Source organism: Coregonus lavaretus, assembly GCF_964263955.1.
Source record: "Coregonus lavaretus genome assembly, chromosome: 2".
Taxonomy (NCBI): Eukaryota; Metazoa; Chordata; class Actinopteri; order Salmoniformes; family Salmonidae; genus Coregonus; species Coregonus lavaretus.
The window spans coordinates 61498351-61512037 of NC_139989.1; the positions used below are offsets into that span (position 1 = coordinate 61498351).

A 13687-nucleotide genomic window follows, 5' to 3' on the forward strand; every position below is an offset into this window, starting at 1 on the left:
CGTGTATTGACCTCTTTTGTTCCTAATACCATATTTGAATTGACGCAACTTAACACTAGCTGAATAAACTAAGTTAGTCTATTCCTAGAAAACATTGAACCGCTGTAGTTTACAACAATTATAGTTTCTGAGGTGGAAGTTGGGAGAGTTATATTTGGGTGTTTCAGTGAAATGTAAGTGAGGGAGGCCCCGCTCTCTCGCTTTCCCAGATGTTTAGTTCATTTCATTCCGATCTCCTTTGCATTATTGTAGCCATTTTCTGTTGCCTGTCAACTATGCGTCTGTCTATCCCTGTTCTCTCCTCTCCGCACAGGCTATACAAACGCCTCACACCGCGTGGCTGCTGCCTCTCTAACCTGGTGGCCCCTGCACGCACGACCCACGTGGAGTTCCAGGTCTCCGGCAGCCTCTGGAACTGCCGTTCTGCGGCCAACAAGGCAGAGTTCCTCTCAGCCTATGCTACCCTCCAGTCCCTCAACTTCTTGGCGCTGACGGAAACATGGATTACCACTGCTACTCCTACTGCTCTCTCCTCGTCTGACCATGTGTTCTCGCATACCCTGAGAGCATCTGGTCAGCGTGGTGGTGGCACAGGAATCCTCATCTCTCCCAAGTGGACATTCTCTCTTTTTCCCCTGACCCATCTGTCTATCTCCTTATTTGAATTCCATGCTGTCACAGTCACTAGCCCATTCAAGCTTAACATCTTGTCATTTATCGCCCTCCAGGTTCCTTTGGAGAGTTCATCAATGAGCTTGACGCCTTGATAAGTTCCTTTCCTGAGGATGGCTCACCCCTCAAAGTTCTGGGTGACTTCAACCTCCCTACGTCTACCTTTGACTCATTTCTCTCTGCCTCCTTCTTTCCACTCTTCTCCTCTTTTGACCTCACCCTCTCACCGTCCCCCCCTACTCAAAAGGCAGGCAATACACTTGACCTCATCTTTACTAGATGCTGTTCTTCTACTAATCTCACTGCAACTCCCTTCCATGTCTCCGACTACTACTTTGTATCCTTTTCTCTCTCACTCTCCTCCAACACTACTCACTATGCCCCTACTCAGATGGTAATGCGCCGTCGCAACCTTCGCTCTCTCTCCCGCTACTCTCTCCTCTTCCATCCTATCATCTCTTCCCTCTGCTCAATCCTTCTCCCTCCAATCTCCTGATTGTGCCTCCTCAACCCTCCTCTCCTCCCTTTCTGCATCCTTTGACTCTCCCCTATCCTCCCAGCCGGCTCGGTCCTCCCCTCCTGCTCCGTGGCTTGACGACTCATTGCGAGCTCACAGAACAGGGCTCCGGGCAGCCGAGCAGAAATGGAGAAAAACTAGACTCCCTGCGGACCTGGCATCTTTTCACTCCCTCCTCTCTACATTTTCTTCCTCTGTTTCTGCTGCTAAAGCCAGTTTCTCCCACTCTAAATTCCAAGCATCTGCCTCTAACCCTAGGAAGCTCTTTGCCACCTTCTCCTCCCTGCTGAATCCTCCTCCCCCTCCCCCCCTCCTCCCTCTCTGTGGATGACTTCATCAACCATTTTGAAAAGAAGGTTGACGACATCCGATCCTCGTTTGTTAAGTCAAATGACACTGCTGGTCCTGCTCACACTGCAATACCCTATGCTTTGACTTCTTTCTCCCCTCTCTCTCCAGATGAAATCTTGCGACTTGTGACGGCCGGCCGCCCAACAACCTGCCCGCTTGACCCTATCCCCTCCTCTCTTCTCCAGATCCTGACCTTCTCCCTTACCTCACCTCGCTCATCAACTCATCCTTGACCGCTGGCTATGTCCCTTCCGTCTTCAAGAGAGCGAGAGTTGCATCCCTTCTCAAAAAACCAACACTCGATCCCTCTGATGTCAACAACTACAGACCAGTATCCCTTCTTTCTTTTCTCTCCAAAACTCTTGAGCGTGCCCTCTCTAGCCAACTCTCTTGCTCTCTCTCTCAGAATGACCTTCTTGATCGAAACCAGTCAGGTTTCAAGACTGGTCATTCAACTGAGACTGCTCTTCTCTGTGTCACGGAGGCTCTCCGCACAGCTAAAGCTAACTCTCTCTCCTCTGCTCTTGTCCTTCTAGACCTGTCTGCTGCCTTTGATACTGTGTACCATCAGATCCTCCTCTCCACCCTCTCCGAGTTGGGCATCTCCGGCGCGGCTCACTCTTGGATTGCGTCCTACCTGACCGGTCGCTCCTACCTAGTGGCGTGGCGAGAATCTGTCTCCGCACCACGTGCTCTCACCACTGGTGTCCTCCAGGGCTCAGTTGTAGGCCCTCTCCTATTCTCGCTATACACCAAGTCACTTGGCTCTGTCATATCCTCACATGGCCTCTCCTATCATTGCTACGCAGACGACACACAACTAATCTTCTCCTTTCCCCTTCTGATAACCAGGTGGCGAATCGCATATCTGCATGTCTAGCAGACATATCAGTGTGGATGATGGATCACCACCTCAAGCTGAACCTCGGCAAGACGGAGCTGCTCTTCCTCCCGGGGAAGGACTGCCCGTTCCATGATCTCGCCATCACGGTTGACAACTCCGTTGTGTCCTCCTCCCAGATTGCGAAGAGCCTTGGCGTGACCCTGGACAACACCCTGTCGTTCTCCGCTAACATCAAGGCGGTGACCCGATCCTGTAGGTTCATGCTCTACAATTCGGAGAGTACGACCCTGCCTTACACAGGAAGCGGCACAGGTCCTAATCCAGGCACTTGTCATCTCCCGTCTGGATTACTGCAACTCGCTGTTGGCTGGGCTTCCTGCCTGTGCCATTAAACCCCTACAACTCATCCAGAATGCCGCAGCCCGTCTGGTGTTCAACCTTCCCAAGTTCTCTCACGTCACCCCGCTCCTCCGCACACTCCACTGGCTTCCAGTTGAAGCTCGCATCTGCTACAAGACCATGGTGCTTGCCTACGGAGCTGTGAGGGGAACGGCACCTCCGTACCTTCAGGTTCTGATCAGTCCCTACACCCAAACGAGGGCATTGCGTTCATCCACATCTGGCCTGCTGGCCCCCCTACCTCTGCGGAAGCACAGTTCCCGCTCAGCCCAGTCAAAACTGTTCGCTGCTCTGGCACCCAATGGTGGAACAAGCTCCCTCACGACGCTAGGACAGCGGAGTCACTCACCACCTTCCGGAGACACTTGAAACCCCACCTCTTTATGGAATACCTGGGATAGGATAAAGTCATCCTTCTACCCCCCCTTACCCCACCCCCCCAAAAAAAATTGTCATTTACAACATTAACAATGTCTACACTGTATTTCTGATCAATTTGATGTTATTTTGATGGACAAAAAAATTGCTTTTCTTTCGAAAAAAATGACATTTCTAAGTGACCCCAAACGTTTGAACGGTAGTGTACATTTGATTGTATCCATCATTCAGCACATCTGACTATTTGATTATGTTTAGACTTAGAGGTCTGAACTCATGATCCACTTGTACAGAAATCTGCTTTACTTCTGCAAAGTCACAAATTGACAGTTTCTTAGAAAGTTTCAAAATTAGACAAGCTGCAAACAGACAAAATATGAGTAACATGTAACAATAGAATTACATGGTTTTAGTGCCTTTTCATTTTATGAGCCCAAAATGTTAATTGTTTGTAGTCTTTGAGAAAATGTTGAATGTTTTATTCTACAGTATAATGCACACAACCCTGTTTCATTCTACTAACATATCCAATTATTTTGTTTAATATTTATTCTGCTCATTCCATTGGTCCAGACTCTACCCTCCCTCCTCCTGGCTTGACCATCCTCCCCCCATCCAGCAATGAGTTGTAATCCAGCAATGTCACCCTGGTCGGTCTGGCCAGTCAGATGGTCATGGGCTACGCTGATGTCAGCTGGACAGCGGGAGGGAATCCGGTCACCAGCGGCATCGCTACGAGTGGCCCCGTGCCGCAAGCCGACAAGACGTTCCAACTCAACAGCTGTCTGACCGTTGACACGTCAGAATGGAACCAGGACAAAGTGTTCTCATGTAAAGTCACCGCGGGCTCCAAGTTCGCTGAGAAAGGCATCAAAAAGTCTGAATGCAGCACTTAATAGTTTGAGAACCACTGTAATGTCAATTTGATATTCTACATAGCTTTTCAAGTTATTGTTAATGCATTAGAAGGTTTATCTGCATATATACATTCTGTTCCATAAAAGAGAGAAATAGCTACTAATACTGATATCATAGGCTATTTGATAAGTAGACTGTATATTTGAAATTGGTTGCTTTGCAGATTTATAATAGAGGAATTGTTATAGCTTTGCTGTATTGTGGACATGCAATAAAGAACATTCTAAAGAACAAGTGTTGTGTTTGAACATGTTTGATGAGCATCAGTGTTAGCAGCACTAAATGACGGGGAATTTAACTGAACTCAAATAGAGCAGCCTGCTCTCTGACTTTTGTCCAGCTCCAGAAATTGTTGATCAAACTATCCAGGTTGTAGGGCAGGTTTACTGTAATGTTAATGAATAACCAGAGATGACCCAGAAGTTTGGTTTATATTAGAACTGCACATTATTGAGAACCTTTCATTCGTCTGATATTATTGTATTATAAAATCATTCTGAAAGTACCTATTTAATAATCATCCATATCTATCTAAAATTGTTGATTTGTAAAGAAACATGTGATTGGGGATCACATTATTTCCTGGCCAATATTTGCTTGTAAAATGTCACTGTATGGTGAATTAAAACAACAGTACAATAGCATGATATATTCAATATATTCATAGTTTATTGTAATAATATTCAATAGTGTTATACACTTACATCTTACTAAAATGTACAATAACATTCTTATGAATATGTTCTCTCTTGGCCGCAGGGGGGTAAGAGAAGGGATAGAATATGGTAATATGCTGCCACCTTGTGGCTGAAAGAGTTGTATTTCAACATTATATTTTCAAAGTAGTCCTGTAGTACATTACTCTTTATTTGCAGTATTTACCAGTGGAGGCTGCTGAGGGGAGGACGGCTCATAATAATGGCTGGAACGGAGCGAATGGATGGGCATCAAACACATGGAAACCATGGAAACCATGTTTGAAGTATTTGATACTATTTAACTCATTCTGCTCCAGACATTACCACGAGCCTGTCCTCCCCAATTAAGGTGCCAACAACCTCCTGTGGTATTTACAGATACTATACACAGACATTTTGTGTACGGATACACTTATTATAATATGAGATGATGAATCCAATGATTAGAACATTTCTAGACTTCATTAAGTCCATGACACATCATCAACACACACCTTCAGTATCAAATCAATCACAAATTATAATGTTATTGATAGTTAGTGTACAGTAACTCTGTTGTCAGTACAAAGCTCTCATCAGTTCTGGGTTGATCTGGTTCAGAGAGGAGTGTAGTGATGTAGTTGAGACTATGTCAGTCTAACTAAGGTTTAGGGACCCTCCTTCCTCTAGTCCTAGTGGATGGGTGTAGTAGTAGAGAGACTATATCAGCCTAACTAAGGTTTAGGGACCCTCCTTCCTCTAGTCCTAGTGGATGGGTGTAGTAGTAGAGAGACTATATCAGTCTAACTAAGGTTTAGGGACCCTCCTTCCTCTAGTCCTAGTGGATGGGTGTAGTAGCAGAGAGACTATATCAGTCTAACTAAGGTTTAGGGTCCCTCCTTCCTCTAGTCCTAGTGGATGGGTGTAGTAGCAGAGAGACTATATCAGTCTAACTAAGGTTTAGGGACCCTCCTTCCTCTAGTCCTAGTGGATGGATGTAGTAGTAGAGAGACTATATCAGTCTAACTAAGGTTTAGGGACCCTCCTTCCTCTAGTCCTAGTGGATGGATGTAGTAGTAGAGAGACTATATCAGCCTAACTAAGGTGTAGGGACCCTCCTTCCTCTAGTCCTAGTGGATGGATGTAGTAGCAGAGAGACTATATCAGTCTAACTAAGGTTTAGGGACCCTCCTTCCTCTAGTCCTCGTGGCCCCTGGTTCTGTTCCATTTCCTCTCTCTGTGTCCTCATCTGTCCCCTCACATCTGTCCTCGGTGGTGTCCTCATCTGTTCCCTCACATCTGTCCTCGGTGGTGTCCTCATCTGTTCCCTCACATCTGTCCTCGGTGGTGCCCTCACTTTAAGTCTGGTCTTGTTCACATTGGGGAGAATCCTAACTTCCACTTCAGTCACATTTTCACTTAGTCTTACATTGACATCAATGCATGACTAAGTAAAAATTCAGCTTAATTGGAAGTTAGGATTCACCCCATTGTGCATCAGTGATCAGAATAGAAGCTGCAGTTCTGTCAACGTCCCCCTGAGGAGGACATAGGACCACCAATAATGACTGAGGAAAGAGCTACATGTACTTTACAACAGGACCAGCTGTCTGTAGACCACTGGTTTCAGTCCCACCCAAAGACCAGCTGATGGTTTCATGTCTAATATCTCTAGTTATCAGAGTCATTCAGCAGGGACGTGTTCTAGCTCTGACACTGAGTTACAGGCAGTGATGTGTTGCTCTCTTTCTTTCTCCCCCAGGACACACCTGCTTCCCCTCCCCTCCTCCTCCCCTCCTCCCCTCCTCCCCTCCTCCCCTCCTGAAGAGGTTATTTTATCTCCTCTCAGAGCTTTGAATATGGGGGGGAGAGGACTGAAACTGAGACTGTGTCCCTAATGACACTCTGTTCCCTTTATTGTTCACCACATTTGACAAAGGTTCGTTGGGTTCTGATAAATATAAATTAAGATAAATCCTCATTATGTTGGCCTTGTGAAGAACTCATATTTGATATTAAACTCCAGTTATGGTTTGATGGAGGCAGAATATGAGTCAGTGATGAAGACAGGGCCTCATGTAGAGCAATGATCATACTAGTTGGTCTCTCATACCATCTGGTTACTTTGACCATTCAGAGAAATGACAGTGAAAAATAATTATTATTAAGATATATGATATATAACATTATTATTTTAAAATCTGTCTGTTGGTCTTGTGAAGCCCCAGATTTGTCAATCAACAATGAGAGTAGCTGGTGATAGGTTAACTGTAGAGGCCCCTCCCTCTGGTCCTCCCTGGCTTGGTGATAGGTTAACTGTAGAGGCCCTTCCCTCTGGTCCTCCCTGTCTGTCTCCTTATAGGTGGGTCCTGCAGCCTCTCCTCTCCTCACACTCCAACCCTGCTCATCTCTCAACTGGACAGTAAGGGCCGATCACAACACACGCTGACAACATGCTGGGGACATTCTGCACTCTCATCACTGCTCTAACAAGTAAGGAGTCTGACTTCCTGGAGGTTTTACTTCATGTTTTATGAATAATGAGTCTGTATGTTTCTCTTCACTACATGTCATCTTCTTATTTCCCAGGTGTCAGTGGTGTGACTGTGGTGACACAGAAGCCTCCTGTTGTGACAGTGAGGAAAGGAGAGACGGCCACTCTGGACTGTAACCTGGGGACTGTTGATAATAGAGACGGCCACTATGGACTGTAACCTGGGGACTGTTGATAATAGAGACGGCCAATATGGACTGTAACCTGGGGACTGTTGATAATAGAGACGGCCACTATGGACTGTAACCTGGGGACTGTTGATAATAGAGACGGCCACTATGGACTGTAACCTGGGGACTGTTGATAATAGAGACGGCCACTATGGACTGTAACCTGGGGACTGTTGATAATAGAGACGGCCACTATGGACTGTAACCTGGGGACTGTTGATAATAGAGACGGCCACTATGGACTGTAACCTGGGGACTGTTGATAATAGAGACGGCCACTATGGACTGTAACCTGGGGACAGTTGATAATAGAGACGGCCACTATGGACTGTAACCTGGGGACTGTTGAGAATAGTGCTGCTCGTTTGGTATAAACAGGTTCCAGGAGGAGTCCCACAGTACGTGTTAAGGTGGTACCACACTGGTTGGAGCTCTGTAGAATATGGTTCTGGTTTCTCCTCTCCTAAATTCCCATCTAATCATCAGTCTAAATCAGATTATCGTTTGATTATTAACACTGTGGAGGAGACAGACTCAGCAGTTTATTACTGTCAGACATATGACAGCTCTGTTAAAGAGCACGTATCACAGTGATATACACCATGACAAAAACCTCCTCCCCAAATACACTCACTTCAGCTTTATGCGTGGCAGAGGGGTGAACTCTAAGAAACAGAGTTTGAAGTTGATCAGGGATTATTATAACAATATATATATATATATATATTTTCACCTTTATTTAACCAGGTAAGCCAGTTGAGAACAAGTTCTCATTTACAACTGCGACCTGGCCAAGATAAAGCAAAGCAGTGCGATAAAAACAACAACACAGAGTTACATATGGGGTAAACAAAACAGTCAAAAATACAACAGAAAATATATATACAGTGTGTGCGAATGTAGTAAGTTATGGAGGTAAGGCAATAAATAGGCCATAGTGCAAAATAGTTACAATTTCGTAGTAACACTGGAATGATATATGTGCAAAAGATGATGTGCAAATAGAGATACTGGGGTGCAAATTAGCAAAATAAATAACAACATGGGGATGAGGTAGTTGGGTGGGCTAATTTCAGAAAGGCTGTGTACAGGTGGAGTGATCGGTAAGCTGCTCTGACAACTGACGCTTAAAGTTAGTGAGGGAGATAAGAGTCATGACACAATGGGAGATCTGGAAATGGAAGAACCATCGATCCCTACATGTCAAAAATATTATAAGACATTGTCTGAAAGGAAACTGATGTTGGCTCTCTTGGTGTCATCATCATCATCATCATCATCATCATCATCATCATCATCATCATCATCATCATCATCATATCACCATCATCATCATCATCATCATCATTATTTCACCATCATCATCACCACCATCATCATCATCAAGTCAAGACTGCATCATATAGATAGTGCTTTAACACATGGATTCAAAAGGACCAGACACCAACAGCAGAATATGATGCTATACTATATACTGTTACTTCATAAAGAGAAACTCCAGAAAATCCTGAGATGTTTCTAGTGAGAGTGAAGCTCTGTCCGAATGGGATGTTTCAGTTCCTGTCCTCTCAGTAGTGAGAGTGAAGCTCTGTCCGAATTGGATGTTTCAGTTCCTGTCTAGTGAGAGTGAGGAGGTTTTTGTACGGCTGTGTATACAAACTGAATCACTGTGGTATTCGGACCAGGAACCAAGCTAATTGTCACTGGTGAGTACCCTTTCTTTCAGTCAGAGGTAGAATTGAATGTGAAGGATACATAAAGTTGTATCAACCTTTAAAATGTTGGTCCCACGTTATATTAAATAATGATACAACCATGTATATGGTAGTTACAGACAATGTTATAACATGATTAATTCCATTGTAGGCTACTATATTACAGTTGGTAATTCTGTTTGCTGGTTGACTAAGTATGAGGATATGCATTTGATTGTATCCGTCATTCAGCACATCTGACTACTTGATTATGTTTAAACTTAGAGATCTGAACTCATTATCCACTTGCACAGAAATCTGCTTTACCTCCGCAAAGTCACAAATTGAGAGTTTCTTAGAAAGTTTCAAAATAAGACAAGCTGCAAACAGACATAATATGAGTAACATGTAACAATAGAATTACATGGTTTTAGTGACTTTTAATTTTATGAGCCCAAAATGATTCTTGTTTGTAGTCTTTGAGAAAATGTTGAATTTTTTATTCTACAGTATAATGCACACAACCCTGTTTCATTTTACTAACATATCAAATTATGTTGTGTAATGTTTCTTCTGCTCATTCCATTGGTCCAGGCTCTACCCTCCCTCCTCCTGGCTTGACCATCCTCCCTCCGTCCAGTGGTGAGTTGAAGTCCAGCAAAGTCATCCTGGTGTGTTTGGCTAGTCAGATGGCCATGGGCTACGCTGATGTGAGCTGGACAGCGGGAGGGAATCCGGTCACCAGCGGCATCGCTACGAGTGGCCCCGTGCCGCAAGCCGACAAGACGTTCCGACTCAGCAGCTGTCTGACCGTTGACACGTCAGAATGGAACCAGGTCAAAGTGTTCTCATGTAAAGTCACCGCGGGCTCCAAGTTCTGAATATAGACACTAACTGAATGTCAAGTCATCCTGAACCAGTGTGTCTGCAGTAGGAGAACATGCCATGCTTGTGTTTTACACAAACCCTTCACATATTTAGTAGAATGTTGTCATGAACAATTACACCTAGTTGTCACAAACCATGAATCATAAAGTGATATTCCAGATGGTCCTTTCAGTCCTAACAAAAGACTCCATGTATCAGATCACCTCCATGATAGTCAGACCCCTGGTTTACAGTAGAGACATATTACATCAGCAGTCATTTAGTGATATACTGTTAGTTCAGATAATGTGTGGTCCAGATAATAGTATAACAATATTATTATTAAACATATTGTGACATGATGATATAGAAAACTTACTAACATAACTCACATGGAACAAAATACTGCTCTTTCAGTGTAACCAAGATGATCCCATATGATTTTTGTTAGTCCAATCTAAAATATAAATATTTTTGATAGTTTAATAGTTACAGTAATTTAAATTCATCAGAAGTCCATCTTCTCAGAAGCTGATAGGCTGACATGGTTCTCCCTGTGTGGCTCCTTATAGGTGGGTCCTGCAGCCTCTCCTCTCCTCACACTCCAACCCTGCTCCTCTCTCAGCTGGACAGTAAGGGCTGTTCACACCACACACTGACAACATGCTGGGGACACTCTGCACTCTCATCACCGCTCTAACATGTAAGGAGTCTGACTTCCTGGAGGTTTTACTTCATGTTTTATTAATAATGAGTCTGTATGTTTCTCTTCACTACATGTCATCTTCTTATTTCCCAGGTATCAGTGGTGTGACTGTGGTGACACAGAAGCCTCCTGTTGTGACAGTGAGGAAAGGAGAGACGGCCACTCTGGACTGTAACCTGGGGACTGTTGATAATAGAGACGGCCACTATGGACTGTAACCTGGGGACTGTTGATAATAGAGATGGCCAATATGGACTGTAACCTGGGGACTGTTGATAATAGAGACGGCCACTATGGACTGTAACCTGGGGACTGTTGATAATAGAGACGGCCACTATGGACTGTAACCTGGGGACTGTTGATAATAGAGACGGCCACTATGGACTGTAACCTGGGGACTGTTGATAATAGAGACGGCCACTATGGACTGTAACCTGGGGACTGTTGATAATAGAGACGGCCACTATGGACTGTAACCTGGGGACTGTTGATAATAGAGACGGCCACTATGGACTGTAACCTGGGGACAGTTGATAATAGAGACGGCCACTATGGACTGTAACCTGGGGACTGTTGAGAATAGTGCTGCTCGTTTGGTATAAACAGGTTCCAGGAGGAGTCCCATAGTACGTGTTAAGGTGGTACCACACTGGTTGGAGCTCTGTAGAATATGGTTCTGGTTTCTCCTCTCCTAAATTCCCATCTAATCATCAGTCTAAATCAGATTATCGTTTGATTATTAACACTGTGGAGGAGACAGACTCAGCAGTTTATTACTGTCAGACATATGACAGCTCTGTTAAAGAGCACGTATCACAGTGATATACACCATGACAAAAACCTCCTCCCCAAATACACTCACTTCAGCTTTATGCGTGGCAGAGGGGTGAACTCTAAGAAACAGAGTTTGAAGTTGATCAGGGATTATTATATCAATATATATATGACACAATGGGAGATCTGGAAATGGAAGAACCATCCATCCCTACATGTCAAAAAGAGCATAAGAAGACATTGACTGAAAGGAAACTGATGTTGGCTCTCTTGGTGTGATCATCATCATCATCATCATCATCATCATCAAGTCAAGACTGCATTATATTGGATAGTGCTTTAACTGATGGATTCAAAATACACAGAATATGATGCTATACTATATACTGTTACTTCATAGAGAGAAACTCTAGAAAAGCCAGAGATATTTCTGGAGAGAATGAAGCTCTGTCTGAATGGGATGTTTCAGTTCCTGTCCTCTCAGTAGTGAGGAGGTTTTTGTATGGCCGTGTATACAATCTGAATCACTGTGGTATTCGGACCAGGAACCAAGCTGATTGTTACTGGTGAGTTCCCTTCTAATGTTTTAATTTACTGCAAATGTTTTGTTTCTAATATAATGTTGGTCAGATATGTTTTATGTTTTAATTCATAAAATGTCATTTATGTTTACTGATTTAATATTTTGCACCTGCTTTAATCCTTTCTGGTGTTTGAAAATTATTTCTAAAACTTTAAAGTCCAGAAACATTTTGATGACAGTGTGAATGTTTCTGGTTGGTCTGCTATGTTCATGTTTTATCATGCATATCTTGTGTTTCTGTTGTCTATACAACTCAATGAAAAGGAGATCTTTCATCTCAAAGTGTTTTATCCAGCTCAAATTCTCAGAAATATACTTACAACATTTTTTTGTGAATTATTTGTATTTTATATTAACAATGTGCACATTTCGTTCAGCCTTTTGCATTTTAGTCTTCCAGGATTGTGATGTAATATTGTAATTAATGTATCCAGAAATTGCTCTGCCTCTCTGCTCCATGGGAAAATAACTTTTTTAACACCGTATGATTACTTCTATCAATATAATTGTGAACATAATGAACAGCAGTTCTATATTTAATTGCTGCATCAGTTTCCTCTTAATGCAGGGTGTATTGGTAATGATACCAACATCTACTGAAATATAAACTGTTATCAAATCTGTTCCCTTCTAATCCCATCCATTGACTATTTTCTAATCTAGATGGAGATCTTTCTACACCTGCTGTGACCCTGTTCCCTCCATCCACTGAAGACCTCAAGTCCAGCAGAGCAACACTAGTGTGTCTGGCCAGCAACCTGTCTTAGAGGTCCAAGGGGTTTGCAGATGTCAGCTGGATGTCTAACGGTGAATCAGTGACAGAATATGTTTTTACCAGTCCTGCTGAGCAGCAACCAGACAAAACCTTCAAGATCAGCAGCTATCTGATCATTCAGACTGCAGAGTGGGACAAGGACGTGGTGTTCACATGTAAAGTGTCGTTGGGGTCAACATTCTCTGAGAAAGAGATCAGAAAGACTGGTTGCAGTCTGTAAAGCAATAGTTTCAATATTTAATGAGTGCAGTTGGTAGTTTATAGCTTTTAAGTGATGTTTTGATCATTGCTTTGCTGTCAAATATAGGAGTTAAAATCCAAAGAAAATTGGTGATATTTGGCTGAAGTATGAATGCAGCAGTGAATAGTATGACAATAACCAATGTAATGTCAAATAGTTGTTTAGGGTTGTTTCTCATGACAAGTTACTGTTGATGCATTCACTGTACGAGCATCATGTTCTCTAAAACATAACATCTGAAATACTGTCATGATGAGTAGACCTATACTATGGGGAAATGAGTTGAATTACTAATGATGAATAGAGGAAATGTTATAGCTTTGCTGTATTGTGGATATTCAATAAAGAGCATTCTAAAGAACAAGTGTTTGTATTTGAGCATGTTGATGAGCATCAGTGTTAGCAGCACTAAATGACGGGGAATCAGGAGAATCATTGTTTAAATTGAACCAAGACAGAGGAGCCCAGAATCCTTACCAGGTTTATTATCATAACAAGGATTCTGACCAACCAGAGATGACCTAGCAGTTTACTGTAGCCTTACATTGAAGAGCATGTTGTTATTAT

General features: G+C 43.2%; 1 pseudogene across 1 annotated transcript; it reads left to right on the plus strand.

Moving 5' to 3' along the window:
* Positions 1-7165: 7165 nt before the first annotated feature.
* On the plus strand, positions 7166-10886 carry LOC311145462 (immunoglobulin lambda-1 light chain-like; annotated as a pseudogene). The gene is made up of 7 exons (XR_014615233.1): positions 7166-7249; positions 7346-7437; positions 7831-8062; positions 9153-9186; positions 9769-10026; positions 10614-10744; positions 10841-10886. The product of XR_014615233.1 is annotated as an immunoglobulin lambda-1 light chain-like (transcript).
* Positions 10887-13687: the final 2801 nt, after the last annotated feature.